The 22,470-nt window shown below is 38.9% G+C and overlaps 1 long non-coding RNA gene across 2 annotated transcripts in view; it reads left to right on the top strand.

Annotated features, from left to right (window-relative positions):
• The window catches only part of LOC141571714 (uncharacterized), a 226,762-nt gene that overhangs the window by 88,698 nt on the left and 115,594 nt on the right, over positions 1-22,470 (top strand). For both annotated transcript variants that reach the window (XR_012496749.1, XR_012496750.1), the window contains exons 3-4: positions 7,069-7,127; positions 8,233-8,313. This is a non-coding gene — a long non-coding RNA (uncharacterized LOC141571714). The remainder of the gene's footprint in view (positions 1-7,068; positions 7,128-8,232; positions 8,314-22,470) is intronic.

The following is a 22,470-nucleotide window of genomic DNA, read 5'->3' as shown; positions in this document are numbered from 1 at the left end:
TTCTATGAATATCATATAACTCTTAATTGCCATCTTATCATATCATAGCAGTTGTTTTCTTTTAATTAAAACTCTTTCACAACATAATACTTTTTAAAAGGGTGTAGGGTGAGATATGTTCCCCAAACCAGAGAAATAGCAAGCAAATCTCACTACCAAAGGATCTGGAAAAATAGATCAGGTCAGTTTTCCCTCGATAAAAGTATTGGTCATTGTGATTTACCTGGCTATTATGCTGATGAGGTCTATTTGTAGAAAAAAAAAATGGGTGTAATTATAAGAATTTTTGACAATTGTAAAGTGGTTTTCCTCACAACACTGACCAGTTTTGTGTAGAAAGATCTTACTTTGCTTAGAAATCTCCCCCTGGTGCAGGGGCAGCTGTGCCTTGCATGAGCTTTCAGATCAGGGATGAGCAACACAGAAACAAATTTTGCAGCAGGTGGAGATTACCTACACCTCGAACTGGGCAAGTGTGCTGTACTTGAACTGGCTTTCCTAGGGCCAGCCAGCAGTTTGCTGTTTTGCTTCATGGTCCATAGTCCTCACTGCCTATAAAAGTAACTAAACCTTTAGTTGTTCTTTCCAGTTCCTGATCATTACAAGCTGTGAAGCATTATATCCTGGAACTTCAGGTTTGGTGTCACGTGTCAGATTAGCCCTAAGGAGTGACACTTACTTGGAAATTACAGGAAAGCCGCTAGAAAATGACTGGTTTTTTGCAGCTCTTGCTTAGGAGGCCATGTGCAATTGGTGGCTTAGGAAAAATCCATGTCCCTAGTGCAATCCTGATACATGAAATGTTCCAAATAAAACCGTTAAATGAATTAACTTTTTTGTATGATGTCCAGATATAGGACCACACCACAAATTCACACTCTCAATCTACCTTAATCCAATTGCCTCATGCCAATTAACTAAAATTCAGCCATCTCTTCAGTTGGTTTCTTTTTTTTTTAATTTAAATTTATTGGGGTGACAATTGTTAGTAAAATTACATAGATTTCAGGTGTACAATTCTGTATTACATCATCTATAAATCCCATTGTGTGTTCACCACCCAGAGTCAGTTCTCCTTCCGTCACCATATATTTGATCCCCCTTACCCTCATCTCCCAGCCCCCCCACCCCCTTACCCTCTGTTCAGTTGGTTTCTTACATAGTTCTGCAAAAGACAGGTCTCAAGTTTTTCTTGATCTTTAGAAAAATGCCTACAAATTTTGTCTCCAGGTTTTATTTCTTTGATTCTATGAACAAAATTAAAATGAATACAGTAACGTCAACATAACACACATGCAGACAAATGTTTGCAGTTAAACATTCTGCTAACAGCCTAATTCTTATGAAAAGGCACACGTTTGCGTGCGTACACAGACACACGCGCACACACACACACACACACACACATACACACACACACACGGCACTAACTGGCACCTAGACATAAATGGCAAACCTTTAGAGTCTGTAATAACCTGACATTTCGCTGGGAGATTTTTATAATGTCTGAACTTGCTAAAATAATTCTCCTCCCCCTCTACTTTCTTACTATTTTAAAGCAAGTAATAAATAGAACTATACCTAGAGAAGGTAGTAAAACAGGGTGAGTAGAAAGGACCCATTATTAAACATCTATTGTGTGCCAGGCATTACTCTAGGCATTTTAAATATGATATTTCTTTTAGTCCTCACAAACCACTTGCCACGTAGATATTAACATCACTTTATGCATCAGGAAACATTATTCAGAGAGGATAAGAGACTTGCACAAACTCAAACAACTAATAAATGACTGAGCGGGACCAGGACCCAAGTCCTTCTGTTTTAAAAGCTCAAAATTTTCACCCCACCACTTACAATAGTGTAGAAATAGTCCCACCCTCTCGCGGTTCTCCTCCGAAGATCATTGTGACTTGGAAGGCCGAGGGTAATAGTCATTTAACCCATGGTGTCTTTCCCTCGCCCCCTCCTATGTGACTGTGGTATCTACTTTTGAGCATGTGATTCCCCAGAGCTTGAGCAATGACAGGACAATAGTGCTGGAGACTTTACTGTCTGAGTCAACACTTGTCTGGGACGGCGTCCTTATTTAGTTCCCTTCCTCTTCTCAGTTTCAGGTCCCAACCCCTGTCTGTGCCCTTTGCACAAGGAACAGGTGGCCTTCCACGCTACCACAGGATGACAGTCCACAGTGCTTGTGGTGATTCGTCTCACAATGTACAGGACATTTTTTATTGCACCAAAGATCAGCGGTAACTTGAGTTTTGTACATAGAGGTGAAAGATCTCTCTGACGAGAGTTGGACACGAGCTGGGCACTTCTTTTAGCCTCGTTGTTTTGCATGTGTGTTCCTAACAAATGTCCTAGGTTTCAGTAACTTGTTTATTTTTCAGTTAAACTTTACAATAGTTAGCAATGTTCTTACGGCACAGAAATAATTTTAATGAGGTGATGTCAGACATAGATTGGGCTATCGTTTATGCAAATGTTTGATGAACTTTGATTCATCTTTTTACTCTGAGAACTAAGAAGGTGACACTTACTGATATATGTATATATATATATCTGATATGTATATCTGTATATCTGATATATGTATAAATATATATATATATATTTAAATATGTATAAATATATAAATATATATATATGGAATTGCTGAGTAAAGGACACACACTTTAAAAATTTTTTGATACATTCTATAAAAGTGTGATTTTCGCGAATTTTTACATTCTCCATCAGTTTCACCCCTCTCCCCCTTTCTTTGCCATTTCTGTGTTGACCTTATATCCCAGCACATGATTTGGGCTCCTTTAGAAGCTGGCGACATGTGTTCATCTCCACTCTTCTGAACTCCTACTTCTGTAACTTCCTCAAAATAAGCATTTGTAGAGTCATAATGACTATGTGTCATTCATTTGGCATACTGAAAAATCTGTATTGAAAGTTAGAGCAACCCACATGTGTCAAATTAATTAATTACAGCTCTTGGTGAAGCCCAGTACTATGCCAGAAAGTTCTGTGGTAAAATTCTATAGATAAAATTTCACCCCCAAGTAATTTTCTCATTCTTCTTCTATAGCATAAGGTAATTTTCTTCAGATAAAATTAATTAAAGATAGCATATAAAATTATGTTTTTGGATGTGTACTCAGGATTAATCAGTAATAGTTTTAGACATGTTTCTTCACCTGAAAATACATTGATCTTATATCCATCTATCAGCTGGAAAGCCTGTGCATCTAAATTCAATACCAATTTATTTCTTTGTACTGGAGTTCCTGTCTCTTGTTTATTTCTTGGCCAGGTTAAAGGATCTCAGGTGATATTGGGAATATAGTTAGACAAGTGTGGCAGCCACCAGGTTACTAAAAACACATAGATCTTTGGCATTATTCCAAGAAAATAAGTCGTCTCATTTGGTGTGTACACAATGTCCTGAACAGCTATTATGATTAATTAACTTTTCCATGTTGATGTAGTAAGTTTTATTAGCTCTCAGAAAACTAGCTCCAACTAGCTTGTAGTCCGATCACACACGGAGAACAAGTCAAGTGAAAATGGAAAAAGCCAAGCAGCTAATCCTTTCAGAGGCAATAGTAATTTTCTTAAAAGGCATCTCAATATAGTTAATAAATTGTTACCTCTCTTCCTAAAAGGGATATTATTTTATATGGGAACCATAAATACACATTTGCATATTAACTATTAATATGCTATGTTTGTTAATGTTTGTTCACATGTTGCAATCTCTGCTGCATGTAACCCTTCTTTGAGTTCTTTATGGAGGGGTCTGTCTTGGGAGTTGTTCACTTTTAGCCGTTATGTTAGAGCAGAAACTGACTACGCAGAGCTTGTTTCTTCGCTCAGTTAAAAACCTTGATACCTATGTAGTAGTGCTTGATGTTAGTGGACTGAGTTGGAGCTTCATAATGATAAATACTTCAGTTTTCAAGCACCTACTATGTGCCCATTCTTTACATTTGCTATTTAATTCTCATGACAGTCCTCCAAACTATTTGACAGGTGGTAAAACAAGTTTAAAGTGGCTGAGTCTCTTATTCATGGTCAAATAGCTAGTAGGTGGCAGTCAGGATACACAAACTAAGCTCCCTTGAACTTCAGAGCTACGTTCTTTCCACGTAGGACAGTTCTGACTCTTCTTGTGCATGTGTTTATGCTATTGCTGTGTGAAACACAATGGAAGACGTCCCAGGCAAAGAAGGGAATTCAGAGCTCATCTCTCACAGTCATCTCACACTGTGATTCTGGAAGCACATCCTCGCCAAGAAATGTCAGCCTTTGACACCACAAACCTTTCGCCCCTTCTCAAGCCAACTTTGAAGAAGGAGCAGAGCATGAATGCGGAGAAACTTTGCCTTTCCTTCCACACAAGTATCTTTTTTTTCAGGATGCCTGGGATATAATGTATGGAAAACTGAGAAGCTAGAAGGAAATTAAAAACAGCACAAACACGAACACTGCTCACATACATGTGCCTCGTCAGCACACATGGGAAACACATTTGTCTTGTGTGGCACAGTTAATGGTAACAAGGACAATGAATAAAAATGGTCTGTTTTTAAACTCACTCTAAAATCCACCCACAGTTCGTTAGGAATGTTGGAAATGGTGATGTGGCTTCATACGTTGAACAATGGCAAAAACACATGGGCATTTAGAAAAAAATATTTCTTTAGCCACTCACTTTCTTTACGATTCTGAGTAAATTGCTTATTTTTATATATATTTTTAATAATTTGACGAAGCAACTCACAGACTATTTTTAAGTTAAATATTTAATATCAGTCCTAAATTCTTTGTAACTACTCGTTCTCACTTGCCTGTCCCTAGCAAGAGATATTTCAAATACAGTGTTTTCCTAAGGAAATTAGGATGGGCTAGAATATTCCAAGCTTTCCCAAGATAATAGGGCTCACTTTGTCTTCAGCACAGGGCTAACTAAGCACTTTCATTTTCACACAATACCCCTTTGAGGTAGGTAATATTATTGCACCCAATATTCAGATGAGGAAACTGAGACCCAAGGGAGATTAAGTAAGTTGTCCACTAACATGGTAGGGGAAAGAGTAGAGTCAGGACTCAAACCCTGGTGGTTTGGTGCCAGCATCCAAGAACTTAAGTGCCAGGCTATACAACTCAGGGACAGCCAGGTTACTGGTTGGGAAGTTAAGTTTCCAAGTGATACTTCTCTGTGTTCAAAGTTATAGAAAGGGCTCCAAATAAGGCTTTATAAGATCACCACTACCTTCAGCAATATCCTGGTAGCATAACAAGACTAAAGGAAGAAAAGGAAGGAAACTGCTTAGGATTCAGGACTATGGATCTGTGAAACTCCTAAGGACCTATGGGGATTGAGAGGTGCTCATAGAGCATCATTTCTTTCAAAGACCCAAGGGATAAGATGGAAAAATAAACATCACTGAGTGGAAAATTACTTTAGACTTCATGAAAGGTTCACGTTGTTAGAGGGGAGGACTGTTGTTTACCATTTTGTCTTTTGAGCTCATGCCTAGGGTTTTCATGATTCTTGACTTTGGCTTCTGGCATATGCAGAAGCAAGTAGCAAATGCTCTTTACCCCTAGCACAGATCTTTCCCACACACTCTGCCACCATCTGTGGGCACACCCACATCGAGTTCTAGTGCTTTTCCCTTTAAAAACACATAGGGCTTCATAATTCCTTGGTCGTGCTTGGCCCACCCCCTGGGTGGGGCTGTTTGCTTCTCAAGGCAAAATGGCTTCTATCTTTGAGAAGCTCGTCTAAAACAGGCAAAGCTACTTTATTTATAGGCTAATCAAGTCCATAATTGGATCAGATCTATCTGCCAGTCACCCTAAGACATTTATGGCGTGTGCTTTCTCTAAATCTGCCCCTTTCCATTGTGTAGATCAGAGGGAAAGTAAGAGAAGAGAGAGTTTGTTTCTGTTATGGAGTATTGAACAGAGGTGATTCGCCATGGGTGCATTTTAGCATTGGGTAGGACAGAATATTTGCAAAATAGAAAAAAAAAAAGGAAGAAAAGAGTAGCAGTTTGTGCTGGGAATCAGGTGCAATCAATCCTTTCTGTCTGGCTTTTGTTTCTGAGTATGTTCAGGCTAGTTTAAGGATTCTCTGGATGATGTATTATGGTTGTTTTATTTCATTCTGTTTCAATTTGGGGTTTATTTGTTTCCTTTTGTGGTTATTTTATGTTGCTGTTTATTTCATGGGCTTGTTTTTACTTAGAGGAACCACTGTGTCTGTGTTAGGACAAGATAAAACTGAGAAACAGTGATGTAGGTCTTAGTCCCGGCTGTCAAGCAACATGATCCTGCATGAGACACATAACTTTTCCATTTGCAAAAGGTTTTAGGCCGTATTAGTGATACCCAAGCATGGCTTTCTATCAGAATCACATAGGTGGTGTTTTAAAATGAGATGCCTGCTATAGAGTATGGTGGGACTTTTTCGGGTGATGGAATTGTTCTATATTTTGATTATGACGGTAGCTACTAGACTGTACAAGTTTGTCAAAACGTGAGAGCTGTACACTAAAAATGGTGAATTTTACTGTATGTAAATGATCTTAATTTAAAATTTAAAAATAATTTTAAAATCTTTTGAATGTTAATACATTGAAGAAAAAAAAAATACCTGGGTCCCACTGGAAACCAATTACTTACAAAATGCTATCTAGTCTCTGAATCATCTCTGTATTTGTGACTCTAATGGGAACCAACGCAAGCGCTCTAAGTTGTCGTGATCCCAGGTTCCGGTGTTTGTCAGCTGTGACATGAAGTCAACAGTAACCTGGGTGGCAGAGACCAGTTTGGGTGCCTATAGCCACAGCATGTCTGGTCAGGCCACTTAAATCACATGGGGAGTGGAGGAAAACTATGTGGCTAAGCTCTGAGTTTAATACTCAAGGAGAACATCCTTTATGATCAATGAGCAGAAAATGTGGGAGTAACCAAGTACTGATCACATGTTAGAAACCAGTGTAAAGAGAGAGGATGTGGAACCTAGAACTGTATATTAATAAAAGCTATTGATTTTTTTCTTAGCATTAAAAAGAAAGAAACGATGCTGTGGGATGACTCTGGCACCAATCACATGAAAGCATGTAAGTATCCAGCAGAAACAGGCTCACGGATTTGAACTATGTGAACTTTAACAGAGAAGACTCAGGCTGACAAATATTTTGGGCCCCGTGTCAACCTCTGAGACGATTCCATCCAGCGTTAAAAAAGATATATGAGACCCTCAGAATTAAAGTTGTTTACGGATGGCATTGACAATGGACTGGACTCCTAATAGGAAAATGGGATGTTGAAAATATTAGCTTTGTTTAAAGTTCGTGGGCGAAGGTAGTAACTATGTTTTGGGCTATGACTTAGGAACATCCCCCACCAACAGATACTTCTGAAGCTGAGGGTTCAGGTGAGTGCATTCCCATTGTGTAGCCACTAGCCATGGCTACAGCTGGTGGGCCCATCACCAATGTCCACTTGATTGGGAATACTGAATACAGTAACACCAAGATGACTCTCTGGGGGAACTAGAATGCAAAGTCACAGAGAAGGTGGGTGGCAGTTGTGCCATGGGAAGCCCACGCTGGGGGCAAACTAAAATTAGAGGGAAGCAGGAAGTGTAAGTAGTAACAACAGCACCAATAACGATAACAGTAGTAGCTAACACTTACAAAATGCGTCTGTGAGCTAAGCACCCGGCTAATCCTATCAGATGGGTAATATGACTATCTTGATTGGATGTGATCACTTCCCTAAGGCCACACAACTAGTAAGTGACAGAGCTGGGAGGCAACCCAGGTAAGGTGACTGATTCTCAAGCTTTATTCTGCCTCCTAGGAAACTCAGGAGGCAGCTGCAGTGAAGAGATTGGAAGGGATGTACAAGAGAAGCAGATCCATGAGACACAGGGGTCCCATTCCTGAGAACTTTTGGGGTCTCAGCTCCAGTCTGCACATGCTCGTACTGTGCGTAGGGGTGGTCTAAGTCTCAAGCAACTCTCCCTCTCCTTCTCCTTGCCTTTATGAAGAATTAGCTTCTTCATAAAAGATCTCTGTTCCTTGAAATCAATAAATGCCAAGCTATAATGAAGAAGTATGCAAGGGGAGGGTGAGACTGAGGGAGCATTTTTTATGGAGAGGCCAGGGCAGAGAGAATTACCCCAACTCTCTTGTGATACTATTTTTTTAACCTTCTCAGCTTGAGGAAGACGAGCACCTGCAGTTCATTAAGGAAACATTTAATCAAGGGAGACTCCACAAGAGGATACTAAGCTGTCAGGTAAGCTTGGAATTGCTCAGCCATACACTTAGCTAAGTTACAGCTCTTGAGTCCAGCTTCTTAATATGGTCTCTTTTAGGACTTTTGGCTCAATTTCTTTAATGGAATTATTTGTCCATTTTTCAAAGGTTTTCCCTCCCACTGGGTCCCTCATCTCACTCATCACCTTTCTGTGATACAAGTCACCATTTCTAATTTCTCTTTAAGAATCAAAAGTTGGAATCCTGAACATTGTGCTGTAGTCTTTGGTATTGCTCTGTGAGGAGGCTCTCCTGTTGCCGAAACAGAATGAGCTGGCAGGCTCCCTCAGCCCCTTGGGTTTGCCAGGGAAGATCAGACCGAGGAGTGGAGGAGTCGTCCAGGAGCCCAGGAGCAGTCACACTAGGAGACAGCTTTTCTCTTTGAAAGGCTCTGAGGGAGGTCAGCTGGGCAGACACAGAAGTGCCGAGAAGGGGATGGTGTGCAAACTATTAGGTTGGTGCAAAAGTAATTGCGATTTAAGAGGTTAAAAATAATGGCAAAAACCACACTTACTTTTGCACCAACCCAATATATGGCAAGCTGGCCACAGTGCAAATTTCAGAGCTGTGGGCTTATGGGGCTCAGTCCTTCGTTTTCAGTGTCTGGAGAGGTGGCCCTGGTCTTTTCAATTACACTGAAACACACCAGGAAGGGAAAAATCCACTCTGGCTCGCCTGTTAATTTAGTCGGTTCACATGTGCCTTCCCAAAGAGCTTTTTAACTACTGTATGACTTTGATTCCCTAAAGGAGGACTCGGGAACCAACAACATTTTCCTCTAATCTTACCTCAGTGTTCCTTCTGAAGTGAGTCACTAAAGACTTCCTGTTTGAGGCTGAAAAACATTTAAGCAAGCAAGCAGCTCTAGCCAGTTTAATATGGGCATCAGAGATGTTGTTAGGCAGGACATTTCAATATGCAAGCATTAGCCTGGGTTGCCAGTTTGGCACAAATGCACAGGTTACCTCACCTGTCCTCCTAGTTAATCTTGTTAGCTTAATGGATGCAATTTCCCCACTGTAGAGACTCTATGTTCTTGGCACCTGGACAGTGCCCTAAGGCTTGACTCAGAGGTATATAAGAACTTGTTGGGACCTCGTTTGTTGCCAGGAGGGATTGCAGGTGCTCCAAGACCAGCGAGGGATCCCAGGTTCACAGGAATGTGTGCACTATTGAACCGTGAAAAACCTGCTCCAGGAAAGCAGCCCCGGATGAAAGGGCGGGACTTCAGGGGATTCTTTTGGTCCTCAGAACATACTTCACATTCTTTAAGGCATCCTGGCCTTCTTTTCCTTTCCCAAGGGAAGCATACACTTTTACATCTGCATGGTGCCCTTTAGCCAGGATGTGGCATCCAAGCCAAAGCATTTCTACGTTCCTGTCCACCTGAAAAAGCTTTCTCTGTAATGGAACTTGCTTCATAAAACACTTATGGAACAGCTAGACTAAGCAGTGCATTATGTGAGAAGGCTGGAGAGCTAGATTTGGGGCACCCCTCAATCATGTGGATGGAGCAAACAAACCCCCATTACCTCAAAGGGTGTTTATTAATTTTCCTACTGCCTGGGTGGGTAATCTGTACCCTTGAAGAGTGGTGGGCCTCATCTGGCAATTCCATACTGCCTGGCAGCCAGGGGATTTGCCACTATCTCTTCGTAGAGGTTGTCTACAAAGTCAGGAAGAATGCTAATGAAGCTTCATTTTCTGATTTAGAGGGCAAAACAAGAATAAAAATTTTTGAAGCATATTTTTGAATTGTGTTGAAAAAGTTGGGTCACTTGTAAAACTTTGAAAGGAGATTATGTTAGACACACATGCACACTAACACACACACACACAAGAATTAAGAGAGGCAGAGTTCTTTTTCATTAACTAGCTGAGGGTTTTATCCCTTGAGAAGTGGGTTAGAATTTTAGCTCTGCCTCTTTCTAGTTGAGAGACCCCCAACCACCACCACCTTGTAATTTACTCAAGCTTAATAAAGCTCCTTCACAGGATTGGTGTGCAATCTACATGAGAACATATTTGTAAACTGGCCAGCCCAGCCTAGAACATATTATAGTAGGCCTAAATAGAACATACAGATTCCTTTCTAGTCTTTTGAGCTAGATGCTTTTAGCCATTCTTCCAAAGAAGATATTGCAGAATCAATTTCTGGGTTTCCTTTTTATAAGGGCCACTTCAAACCGCAAGAGAATAAGAGAGGGTCAAATAAAGACCTCCCAGCCCTTAACATTAAGAATACTTGAAATAAACTCAACATAATGAAACTTTTTTCATTTATTTTGCCCATTATGGGCTCTTGTATCAAAGCTGTGGCAACTATATCAGGATACATGCACATACTAACAGTCCTGGAATTTGTTGTTCCACACAATATCTTTGAGGGGGGAATTTGTGGGAAACCTGTATGAATGACCATGGTCATGAACTCATTTGTTACTGAGAAAAAATGGTGGTGGTTCTGGGCCACTGCGAAGTTGGGGAAGGCATTGTTCCTGTCATATTGGGGGTAACAGCCTTTGACTAGAGTAAAAATGATGGATTTATTCACACATGTGGAAATGTTCACTGCCATTGAAATCTTTGGGTTTACCTATTTTTGTTTAAAATTTTTTTAGATTTTTTTTTGAATAAAAGTATATCTCCTCTGTGTTCCCTGGGCTATCGGTACATGCCCTTAAAGTAGCACGATATACTCAAGACTCTCATCTTGTTTCTAATGTGTCTCCGCACTAGACAGCTGATCAAAACACTGGGTTCAACTCTCAGTTACTTCTATTATTAGATGCATAAGTTTGGGCATTATTTACTCACCTTAGCCTCTGTTTTTCTCTTCGTCTGTGAAATGGTGATGACACCAGTATCCATTCTCTGTTGTAGGATATTTTCGTGTGTGTGTGTGTGTGTGTGTGTGTGTGTGTGTGTGTGAAGATTAAATAAGACCAGAGAGCTTAGCATGGTGTTTGGCATATAGAAAGAGTTCTATAATTATTATTGTTATTATAATTGTGATGCCAGTGTTTAGCATGGTTGTTGACTCCCAGGAGACTCAAAAAGTTTTAAAAATGGATTTACTGTGGCTAAACCACAGTCCTGCTTCTCCAGCTCTATGCTTATTCTGTGCTTTGACCTACAGGGCTGCACATGGCTAGAGAAGAATAACAACGGTGTTGACTGGCTTCACTTTAAATTCTTGACCATTAATCTCAAGCGGGCACTTAACTCTGGGCACTAATCATACTGTATTTCTCTGATCCAGCCATCCTTTCACTCCCTAGCCTCACACTTCCTCATTCTCATTCTCAGCTAATAATCATGCTTCTATTCCAATGGTGGGCGGGGGGGTGGGGGGGAGGGATGCAATCAGAAGAGAAGGCTCCAATCATTCCGACTTCTTCTCACCTACCTATCTAGAAGTCTGTATATTCTATATTCTCTCCTGTACCCATGGATGGACTGCTGTGTCCTTGGCTGAAACCACCCCTTCCTCTCATGCACTATAACCCATCCCCTCTCACCCATTCAAGCACATTGCTCCAGTATTTTCCTCTCTCTCTGCATATCTTTCTACTAATCATTCCCACTATGGTACAAATATTTTCACCCTCACCTTTAAAGATTTTATTTTGACCTTCTTTTTTCCTTCAATTATACCCCCATATCTCTCATTTCCTTTAGTGTGAAGCTCCTTGAAAGAATTGACGGTATCAGTTGTCTCTCACTCCTCTACTCCCTTTCTCTCTTGAACCCATTCCAATCAGATGCAGCCCCTGCCACTCCAGAGCAGCTGTTCTTGTCAAGTCACTGGTGACTTATACACTGCCAATTCCAGTGGCCAGTTCTCAGTCCTTATCTTCCTCCTCCTGCCAGGATGACACACACATCTGTTTTTTCATTTATTTATCTTTAGCTGTTTTCTCCTCAGTCTCTTTTGCTGATGCCTCAACCTCTAACTGTTGGAGAGCCTTAGGATTCAGACGATGTATCTCTTTTTTTCACTATTTACACTCACCCCCATGTTCTTCCTACTCAATGCTGGGAAACTTCCTTGTCAATGTCAACTTCATCTGGTAGAGTGTTAAATATGGCCGACCCCAGACTTGTTTAATCAGAATCTGTCTTCGAACTAGATCCAGAGATGATCCATTTGCATATTATTTATAATCACTCTAAGTGATCCTATCCAATTTCATGGTTTTATGACATTTATTTGCTGAGTTGACTCCCAAATTTATATTTCTAGCCAAGAATCTCCAGGGAAATACAAACTCATCCATCCAACCACCTATCATCTTTTCCACATGGATGTTTTATAGTCATTGTCATCTTATTGTGTCCAAAACTGAGCTCCAGATATTTCTGCTAAACCTGCTTCTCCAGTATTCTTTCCTCTCATCATAAATAGCAACTCCCTTCTTCCGTTGCTCAAGTCAAAACCCTTGGAGTCATCTTTGCCTCTTTCCCATACCTGGGCTGTCAACGATCATGTTGGGTCTACATGTGCAATGTAGTGGAATTTAATTGTTCTCATCACCCTGCTGTCTTGGATCCATGCTGCTTCTACTCCTTCCTCAAGTCTATTCTGAAAATGACAGACAAAATAAATTTTGATAGATCATGACACTCCTCTGTTTGAAGACTTCCAGCATTACCATCTTACTTAAGGTAGGGCCCACAACACCCCACATGGTCTGTTTCCTCCCCTGATCTTTCTGCTGTTTATCTCCTTTTTTTTATACTCCAATCTCATTGCCTTTCTTTCTCTTCCTCAAACTCAGTGGGCATGTTCCTGCCTTAGGGCCTTTTTGTACTTTCTGTTCTCTCTGCCTGAATGCTTTTCTTCCAGACATCTGTATGCCTCCCTCCCTCTTTTCTCAGGTCTCTACTCAAAAGTCACCTTCTCATGAAGCCTTACCTGGTGTTGCTATCTAAAATTTCTGCCTCAACCTCTTCCCACCATTTCATACCCCATTTTCCCTTATTTATTAATTCATTTATTTATTAGCAAATCTAACACTCTCCCTTCTCACTCTTTCTCTGTGTATCAGTCAGGGTTCTCCAGAGAAACAGATTCATGATAGATGATAGATAGATAGATAGATGATAGATAGATAGATAGATAGATAGATAGATAGATAGATAGATAGATGATAGATAGATAGATAGATAGATAGATAGATAGATAGATAGATAATTATGAAGGATTGACTCATGCCATTATGGAGGCTCACAAGTCCCTCAATCTGCAAGCTGGAGGCCCAGAAAAGCTGATTTTGTAGGTCTAGTCCAAGCCTGAAGGCCGCAGAAACAGGAAAATCAATGGTGTAAGTCTTAGTCATAGTCTGAAAGCCCAAGAACCAGGAGCTCCAATGTCTCAGGGCAGGAGGAGATGGATGTCCTAACTCAAGCAAAGAGCAAATTTGCCCTTCCTCTGCCTTTTTGTTTTGTTCAGGCCCTTAGTGGATTGGATGATGCCCATCTTTATTGATGTGGGTGATCTGCTTTACTCAGCGTACAGATTCAAATACTAATCTCTTCCAGAAACATCCTCACAGACACACCCAGAAATAACATTTTACCAGCTTTCAAGGCATCCCTTAGTCTAGTCAGCTTGACACATAAAATTAACTACGGTTCTCCTCCTTTCTTCTCCTCTCCTCTCCTCTCCTCTCCTCTCCTCTCCTCTCCTCTCCTCTCCCTCCCTCCCTCCCTCCCTCCCTCCCTCCCTCCCTCCCTCCCTCTCCTCTCTCCTCTCCTCTCTCCTCTCCTCTCCTCTCCTCCCCCCACCCTCTCTCTCTCTCTCCCTGTATTTCTTTCTGGGCTTTTATCATGTTCCACTGGTTTTGTCAGTATTGGTGAAAACACCACACTGCTTTAATTACTAGTTTTATTACAACCCTGTTTTTCTTTGACTTTGGAATTGGCTTTCTTGTCCCTTTGCAGTTTCACACACATTTTAGAATGAGTTTCTTGAGGTCCATGAAAAATTTAGTCAGCATTTTGATTGAAATTACATTGGATTTATATATTAATTTAGAGAGACTTCACATCTTTATTACATTGAAATTTCCTATGCATGAAATAGCATTTCTCTCTGTTTATTAAGTTCCTATTTAATATTGTTTGATAAAGTTTCATATTTGCTTATAATGGTCATACACATTTTTGTTATGTTTATTCCTATATAACATATTTTTCTTTATGTTGTAGATGTTATATATGAATTCTTTAATAAAGTTTTATATTTGAGGATGATTTAGATTTATAGAAAAGTTATAAAGATAGTACAGAGAATTCTTGCATATATTACTCCTCACCCAGTTTCAGTTTCCCCTCATGTTATCATCTCACATTACTGCACTGCTTGTCAAAGCTAATAAACTGACGTTGGAATGTTAGCATTAACTAGACTCCAGACTCCAGACTTTATTTGCATTTCTCCAGTTTTTCCATTAATGTCCTTTTTTCATTCCAAAGCCTCATCCAGGATACCACATTACATTTAGTTGACTCAACCTCTACATATTAAATTTTTCACTTAACAGTGCTTATGTTGACTTACAATACGGCTGTTTAAAAGAGTGTTATGTAATATTTTTATGAGCTGAATATTTGTGCCCCCCACCCCAAATTCATATGTTGAAGAACTAAACCCCAATGTGGCTATATTTGGAGATAGGGCCTTTGGGAGGTAATTAGGTTTAGATGACATCATGAGTGTGGGACCTTCATGATGGTTTTAGTTCCCTTATTAAAAAAACAAGAAACAAAAACGGATCTCTCTTTATTCACACACACAGAATAAAGGCCATATAAGCACAGAGCTAGAAAGTGGATGTCTACAAGCCAAGAAGAGGGCTGTCAACAGAACCCAAACATGCCAGCATCTTGATCTTAGATTTCCCGGCCTCCAGACTGTGAGAAATAAATGTCTGTTGTTTAGGCCACCCAGTCTCTGGTATTTTGTTATAGTGGCTTGAGATGACTAAGACACACATGTTCTTAAGAGTGCTGAAAATTTCTATATAATATGTCCCTAAATGTTGCTGAAAAAATGTACTTAATGTAACTACTTGAGGAATGATATGGGCATACTAAAGATCTTATCAGTAATTGAGGAAGATTTTACTCATTTGAGTTCCATTATTTATCATTTTTGGCCACATACTTAATTTCCTTATATAGAAATAGGTCGAACAGTGAAGTGCTAACATGATAAAAATTGAGACTGATCTTACAGGGTTGTTATTTTAAAAAATATATACATGTAACATTATATAGAACCTCTTGGGAAAACTCATTTTAACATGAATTACCAGGATCCTACAAATTTTTCAGGGTCAATATTGCTCAAAGTTATCTAGATTAATAAGAAATTGACAATGGCAACTTGTTATAAAAGGGTGATATTTGGTAAATATAGAGAGATAGTAGAAGAAATATATTAAAATTATTTTATAACTTTTCTCATACCTTGGTTCTACCACCACCAATGTAGCAAATGTTTCACTATACCCTTCAAGCAATCTTTCACAAATGATGTCCTGAAGATTTTATGTCCTCTTAATAGCCCAAAGGATATTTAAAAGAAGTTTCAAGTATCTTTCTATTTGACCAATGTTTTAAAGTTGAAATGGAAAGAAATATTTTTATTTATTTATTGGGGTGACAATTGTTAGTAAAATTACATAGATTTCAGGTGTACAATTGCGTATTACATCATCTAAAATCCCATTGTGTGTTCACCACCCAGAGTCAGTTCTCCTTCCATCACCATATATTTGATCCCCCTTACCCTCATCTCCCACCCTCCACCCCCTTACCCTCTGGTAAACACTAAACTATTGTCTGTGTCTATGAGTTTTTGTTTCTCATTTGTTTGTCTTGTTCTTTTGTTTTTTTGGTTTACATACCACAATCAGTGAAATCATATGGTTCTCTGCTTTTTCTGTCTGACTTATTTCGCTTAGCATTACACTCTCAAGATCCATCCATGTTGTCACAAATGTTCCTATATCATCTTTTCTTACCGCCGAATAGTATCCCATTGTGTATATATACCATAACTTCTTTATCCATTCATCTATCGAAGGACATTTTGGTTGCTTCCATGTCCTGGACAACGTAAACAAAGCTGCAATGAACATTGGAGTACACGTATCTTTATGTATAAATGTTTTCAGATTTTTTGGGTAGATACCCAGGAGAGGGATTGCTGGGTCATATGGTAATTCTATTCGTAATTTTTTGAGGAACCTCCACACTGCCTTCCATAACGGCTGCACCAGTCTGCATTCCCACCAACAGTGTATGAGGGTTCCTTTTTCTCCACAGCCTCTCCAACACTTGTTACTATTTGTCTTGTTGATGATAGCCATTCTGACTGGGGTGAGGTGATATCTCATTGTGGTTTTGATTTGCATTTCTCTGATGATTAGTGATGTTGAGCATTTTTTCATACGTCTATTTGCCATTTGTATGTCCTCTTTGGAGAAATGTCTCTTCAGGTCCTCTGCCCATTTTTCAATTGGGTTGTTTGTTTTTTGTTGTTTAGTTGCATGAGTTCCTTGTATATTTTGGTTATTAGCCCCTTATCAGAGGCACTGTTGGCAAAAATCTTCTCCCATTCAGTTGGTTGCCTCTTTGTTTTGTCGATGGTTTCTTTTGCTGTGCAGAAGCTTTTAAGTTTCATATAGTCCCATTTGTTTATTTTAGCTTTTACTTCCATTGCCTTTGGAGTCAAATTCATAAAATGCTCTTTGAACCCAAGGTCCATAAGTTTAGTACCTATGTTTTCTTCTATGCAGTTGATTGTGTCAGGTCTTATGCTTAAGTCTTTGATCCATTTTGAATTAATTTTGGTACATGGTGACAGATAGCAGTCCAGATTCATTCTTTTGCACGTGGCTATCCAATTCTCCCAGCACCATTTATTGAAGATGCTGTCTTTCTTCATTGTATGTTTTTTGCTTCTTTGTCAAAAATTATCTGTCCATATTTATGTGGTTTTATTTCTGCGTTCTCAATTCTATTCCATTGGTCTATGTGTCTGTTTTTCTGCCAATACCATGCTGTTTTGATTATTGTAACCCTGTAGTACAAGCTAAAGTCAGGGAGTGTGACATCTCCAGTATTGTTCTTTTTTCTTAAGATTGCTTTGACTATTCGGGGTCTTTTGTGGTTCCAAACAAATCTGATGATTTTTTGTTCTATTTCTTTAAAAAATGCCATTGGGATTTTGATGGGGATTGCATTAAATCTGTATATTGCTTTGGGTAATATGGCCATTTTAACTATGTTGATTCTTCCAATCCATGAGCACGGAATGTCTTTCCATTTCTTTGTGTCTTCTTCAATTTCTTTTAAAAATGTCTTATAGTTTTCAGCATATAGGTCTTTCACATCCTTGGTTAAGTTTATTCCTAGGTATTTTATTCTTTTTGCTGCAATTACAAAAGGAATTGTTTTCTGTATTTCTTTTTCTGAGATTTCATTGTTAGTGTATAGGAATGCAATGGACTTTTGTACGTTGATTTTGTAGCCAGCAACTTTACTATATTTGTTGATTGTTTCTAATAGCTTTTTGGGGGAGTCTTTAGGGTTTTCTATATATAGCATCATGTCGTCTGCAAAGAGTGACAATTTAACTTCTTCATTCCCAATTTGGATGCCTTTTATTTCTTTCTCTTGCCTGATTGCACTGGCAAGGACTTCCAACACTGTGTTGAAAAGCAGAGGTGATACGGGACAGCCCTGTCGTGTTCCTGAATGTAGAGCGAAGGGCTTCAGTTTTTCACCATTAATTATGAGATTAGCTGAGGGTTCGTCATATATGGCCTTTACTATGTTAAGGTATTTTCCTTCTATACCCATTTTATTAAGTGTTTTAATCATAAATGGATGTTGTGTCCTGTCAAATGCTTTTTCTGCATCAATTGATACAATCATATGATTTTTGTCCTTTATTTTGTTTATGTGCTGTATCACATTGATGGATTTCCAGATGTTGAACCATCCTTGTGTCCTGGGGATGAACCCCACTTGGTCGTGATGAATAATCTATTTAATGCATTGTTGTATTCTATTTGCTAGAATTTTGTTTAGGGTTTTTGCATCTGTATTCATCAGAGATATTGGTCTGTAGTTTTCCTTTTTTGTGTTGTCCTTACCAGGTTTTGGTATCAGGGTAATGTTGGCCTCATAAAATGAGTTAGGGAGTACTGTCTCTTCTTCAATTTTTTGGAAGAGTTTGAGCAGGATTGGTATTAGATCCTCTTTGAAGGTTTGGTAGAATTCACTAGTGAAGCCATCTGGTCCCGGACTTTTGCTTTTGGGAAGGTTTTGGATGACTGATTCAATTTCGTTACTGGTGATCGGTCTGTTTAGATTTTCCAGTTCTTCATGGTTCAGCCTTGGAAGGCTATATGTTTCTAAGAACTTGTCCATTTCTTCTAGGTTATTGAATTTGGTGGCATATAGTCCTTCATAGTATTCTTGGATGATCCTTTGTATTTCTGTGGTGTCCATGATAACTTCCCCTTTTTCATTTCTGATTTTGTTAATTAGTGTCTTCTCTCTTTTTATCTTAGTGAGTCTAGCCAAGGGTTTGTCAATTTTGTTAATCTTTTCAAAGAACCAGCTCTTTGTCACATTAATTTTTTCTATTGTCTTTTTGTTCTCTATTTCATTTAGTTCTGCTCTGATTTTTGTTATTTCCTTTCTTCTGCTGACCTTGGGTTTCATTTGTTCTTCTTTTTCTAGTTCTTTAAGGTGTAACATGAGGTTATTTATTTGGGATTTTTCTTGTTTCTTGAGATAGGCCTGTAATGATATAAATTTCCCTCTTAAAACTGCTTTCGCTGCATCCAAAAAATTTTGGTAGGATGTATTTTCATTCTCATTTGTTTCTATGTATCTTTTGATCTCTCCTCTAATTTCTTCTTTGACCTGGTCATTCTTTAAAAGTATGTTGTTTAATCTCCATGTATTTGTGTTTTTTCCTGCTTTCTTTTTGCAGTTGATATCCAATTTCAAAGCCTTGTAATCAGAGAATATGCTTGGTATGATTTCAATCTTCTTAAATTTGCTGAGGCTGATTTTATGTCCCAATATATGGTCTATCCTTGAGAATGTTCCATGTACACTAGAAAAGAATGTATAGTCTGATGTTTTAGGATGAAGTGCTCTATATATGTCAATTATGTCCATTTCATCTAATGTGTCATTTAGGGCTGCTATTTCGTTATTTATTTTCTGTTTGGATGATCTATCCATAGCTGTCAATGATGTATTTAAGTCCCCTAGTATAATTGTGCTTTGGTCAATTTCTCCCTTTAGTTCTGTTAGTAGTTGCTTGGTATATTTCGGTGCTCCCTGATTGGGGGCATAAATATTGATGACTGTTATGTCTTCTTGTTATATAGTCCCCTTTACAATTATGAAATGTCCATCTTTGTCTCTTGTTACCTTTTTCACACTGAAGTCTGTTTCATCTGATATCAGTATGGATACACCTGTTTTTTTCTGGATACCATTTGTTTGGAGTGTCAATTTTGACCCTTTCACTTTGAGTCTATGCTTGTCCTTGTAGCTGAGATGTGTCTCTTGGAGTCAGCATATGGTTGGGTTTAGTTTTTTGATCCAATCTGCTACTCTGTGCCTTTTTATTGGTGAGTTCAGTCCATTTACGTTTAGGGTGATTATTGATATGTAAGGATTTCCTGTCATTCTATCTTTAGTTTTCTGGTAAGGCTGTGACTCCATTGTTTCTTTGCCTTTTATTTGTTGTCTATTATTTCTGTGTGGTGGTATTCTATGATGTTTCCCTCTGTTTCTTCTTTTATTACAGTACATATTTCAGTTCTGGATTTTTTTTTTTTTTTTTTTTTTTTTTTTGAGTGGTTACCCTTAAGTTTATGTAAGAGAAAGTTTGTTGTTTAGAGTATTCCATTTTCTTCAGCCTGCTTACTTTCTCCATTCCCATATTCCAGTTCAGGCCTTTACTCTCCCCCTTTTTGTGTTTTGGTTGCCACAAATTGTCCCTGCTGATTGTGGTCGAATAGCCTCCTTTAGTATTTCTTGTAGTGCAGGTCATGTATTAGAAAATTCCCTCAGCTTCTGTATGTCTGGAAAGATCTTTATTCCTCCTTCATATCTAAAGGATATTTTTGCTGGATATATTATTCTGGGCTCATAATTTCTCTCTTTGAATAGTTTGGATATTTGGTTCCACTCCCTCCTGGCTTGTAGAGTTTCAACTGAAAAATCTAATGATAATATAATGGGCTTTCCTTTGTAGGTTACCGTCTTCTTTTCCCTGGCTGCCTTGAAGATTCTTTGTCGTTGATTTTAGACAGCTTGAATACAATGTGCTTTGGAGGAGGCCTGTTGAGATTGAGGTAATTAGGTGTTCTATTTGCTTCTTGGATTTGAGGATCCAGTTTTTTCCACAAGTTTGGGAAGTTCTCATGAACAATTTGTTTGAATATATTCTCTGTTCCCTTCTCTCTTTCTTCTCCTTCTGGTATGCCCATTATTCTTATATTGCTCTTTCTGATGGAGTCAGAAAGTTCTTGTAGAGTTCTTTCATTTATTTTAAGTCTCCAGTCTCTTTCTTCTTCCATCCGTGTGTCATTTATAGGTTTCTATCTTCGATATCACTGATTCAGAAAGAAATAATTTTAAACCGACTAATGATCTCCTTTTGCTGAGTATGAGCACAAGAGAAGGAAGTCTTCAGCTTCTACTTGTAGAGTTGGTATGTAAAATCTAGGAGAGCATATACATCAGCAGTGCATAGTTAAGTTAGGTATTTGAGATCATTAACTTTCAGCTATTACTCACTTGACACAAGAGGCCTCAGGACTTGAGGAGACATACTCTTATACCACCTGGAAATTTACTGTAATTTTGTCAGTTAGGATGGACTAGGTAATTGTGTAATAACAACAGCAAAATAATTCAATGATTCCACATAATGAAAATGTATTTGTCCCCATATTTGTGCCTCATGCACATCAGCAGAGAGCCTTGCACCCTACAGTCTTTCAGGGACTTAGAACCAAGGTAAAGGAAAGAGAACTTGGTTAATGATGTGATAGCTCTTCATGCTTTCTTGAAGAAGTTACACGTGTTGCTTCTCTTCATATTTCATTGGCAAAGCAAGAAAAATGACCATATTTCAGTTTAAAGGATAAAGAGGTATGGAAATTTAATTCTACCGTGGGTCCAGAAGGGCAGCAGGAATATTTGCAAAACTTCATATATGGCGTTGCAACAGTGTTTAAGAACAACTATCCTATTTTCCTTAGCTGCTCTCACACTATACTCACAGCACTACTCTGTACTCCAAATATGAGGATGTTTTCCTCACACTAAGAAATTCTCAGATTCTCCAGACACCAGTTGGTGAACTATAATTTAAGTCAATTCTGACACTATCTCCCTGGGGATAGTGTCAGATCCCACAGGTTAAGGGCTCATTCCCAAAAGACTGCATTACCTCCATCCTGTGCAGATGCCAATTACTAGTACAGGTTATTTATTACTTGTATTTCTGACCAGTCAGCTGTCAATTGGAGGTACCCACGTCCCCCTCCTGGAGTTTGATTAATTTGCTAGAGAGGCTCACAGAATTCAGGAAAACATTTTACTTACGATGTTATTGGTTTATTATAAAAGACTATAACTCAGGACAGCCATGTGGAAGAAATGCATAGGGCAAGTCCTGTGCGATGAGATGCAGATCTCCCATGCCCTCTCTGGGTACACTACTGCCCCAACGTCTCCATGTGTCCACCAACCTGGAAGCTCTCTGAATATGCAGACACTTCATTATGTAAATGTGATTGATCAAATCATTGGCCATTGGTGATTAATACAACCTCCAACCCCTTTCTCCTCCAGAGAGGTCAGGAGGTGAGGATGAAAGTTCCAACCCTCTAATCACATGGTTGGTTCCTCTAGCAACCAATCCTCATCTTTAAGGGCTTTTCAAAAGTTGCCTCATTAATAAACTCAGATGTGGTTGAAAGGTACTTGTTATGAATAACAAAAAACACCTGTTTCACCTTTATCACTGTGGAATCCTTTCAGGAATCGAGGACAAAAACCAACTATTATAACAAAAGGTGCC

This window comes from Rhinolophus sinicus, linkage group LG05 (assembly GCF_036562045.2).
Source record: "Rhinolophus sinicus isolate RSC01 linkage group LG05, ASM3656204v1, whole genome shotgun sequence".
NCBI lineage: Eukaryota > Metazoa > Chordata > Mammalia > Chiroptera > Rhinolophidae > Rhinolophus > Rhinolophus sinicus.
Note: the sequence above shows the minus strand (reverse complement) of the source record. Positions and strands in the feature narration are given on the sequence as shown.